Below are 2098 nucleotides of genomic sequence, written 5' to 3'. Positions count from 1 at the left end.
AAAAAAAAAAAAAAAAAAAAAAAAAAAAAAAAAAAGAAATATTAAAGCAAAGATTTATCACACTGAACAGATAGAAGTGAATAAACAAAACGTTGATTGCCTTCCATCTCTGAGTTCTTCTAGTTACGTACATTTTGATTCCTTTCATCCCACTTCCCTTCACCCTTCCACCATATACCTTCCCATGCCCATTCCTATGTTACATCTTATCTCCTTTAAGGAAATAAATGAGGGTAAAATAGTAATGAATTATATCATTTGTCAGAGTAACTTTCACATTTCTTTTAGTCACTTAAGACACAACATCTGTGATTTTTTTTTTTTTTTCTCTGTATGCGGGCTTCTCACTGTTGTGGCCTCTCCCGTTGCGGAGCACAGGCTCTGGATGCGCAGGCTCAGCGGCCATGGCTCACGGACCCAGCCGCTCCGCGGCATGTGGGATCTTCCCGGACCGGGGCACGAACCCGTGACCCCTGCATCGGCAGGCGGACTCTCAACCACTGCGCCACCAGGGAAGCCCAACATCTGTGATTTTATGGGACATGGTTTTGCTTATTCTAGCCAGACTACCCACAAACCCCTAGTAGAGTGCCTTGCTAAATAAATGGAAATGTGGATGAATGCATTTTAAATGTATTAAGATGTATTGCGTTTTATGGCCACTTGGCAACAAGACTAGCTAAGTTTCATCTCAGTGAAATATGAAGCCATGAATCTCATTTCCTTTGATGAGGTTACATGATAGGAATAATTGGAATATGGCATGGTTGACTTTCTTTTTAACTTTGTTCTGGACTTGAGTACTGAATTTGTGGAGACAATCAACTTTGACCAACCTAATTAAGAACCATAGAATAATAATTGTCTCTGCCAGAAATTTTAAATGTTCATGGAAGTAATGATGCTTCAGCTGTTCTGCGGTCTGAATATTGAAGAAAGTCTGAGATATTATCTTTCTATAAACAAAGCTGTCTGGAAAAGAAAACAAATACTCCAAATTTGAGTGAGTTGCTCATTTTTATCAGAAGAACTAGATGGTTATCTCTGAGATCTAAGTTTTCAATTCATTTCACTCTTCTGACTCAGACTCACAGAACTATTACCAGCTAAAGGTTTTGATAATTATACAAAAATCATGATTTACTTTATATAAAGTCATGTAGTTTCAGGCTTTTTATCTCATTCACAGAATGTAATATTACTTTTTCTGTATAATATATGTTCACGTACATGAGTAAATTTTTCTACTCCATTACATCCTTACTAAGTCATTCTTTTAAATTACAGAGAGAACAAATTATCATGATTTATATGAGACTTTCTTTGGGAGAAAGGTGTCTGGGATTTACCATCAATGTCATTTTACTTTCAACTTTTGTCACTGTTACTGCCTCTGCTTAATTTCTTTGATGTAGTCTCCATTTCACCCTTAAACTCAACAAAGTGGGAAGGGTTGACTATTTTAAAGGTAGTACCTCTAATGGCAAGTGGATTGTTAAAAATAAGAAAAAGTATCATTTAAAGTTAAAGCAAAATACATTTCTCTAAACCTAATATTTATTTAAAATTTTAAAAATACGTATATACTAAGTACAAAGTTGTAGTAAGTATAATATAGCAATATGATATATATAATATATGTGTACATTGCATATGTGTATATATTTTCCACGTATATAATATATATGCATGTAATAAATTTTAAATAGCTTAGTTTAAATATTTCCAAGTGTTAAAGTATACCTTAAGATTTTTTTTTCTTTCAGCATTTTCCTCTCACCACTTCAGTTTTAGTCTGGCTTTTATTATTAAAAAAAAAGTCTCCATCCCTGATTTTTCTAGCCTGCCCCATGTGATTAATGGTGCTCCCTTTAGTTATGATATCATTGCAGTCTCAAATTCAGAGACATGGCACACGTCGTAGACTTCTGCTTTTCTACTTAGCAAAAGCCAAAATACACTTGGTAGCATTTAAACACAACTATGGGCGAGAATTAGGTCAGAAAGCAGGAAAAAGAGGCTTAATGTTGAATTTACCAGGTGGAGCTATAAAGCCTCAAGTACGTTTTGTGATTTCTGCACGTCTTAGACCCAACTA

The sequence above is a fragment of the Lipotes vexillifer genome, unplaced genomic scaffold (assembly GCF_000442215.2).
Source record: "Lipotes vexillifer unplaced genomic scaffold, Lipotes_vexillifer_v1.1 scaffold750, whole genome shotgun sequence".
Taxonomy (NCBI): Eukaryota; Metazoa; Chordata; class Mammalia; order Artiodactyla; family Lipotidae; genus Lipotes; species Lipotes vexillifer.
This window is presented reverse-complemented; position numbering follows the sequence as displayed.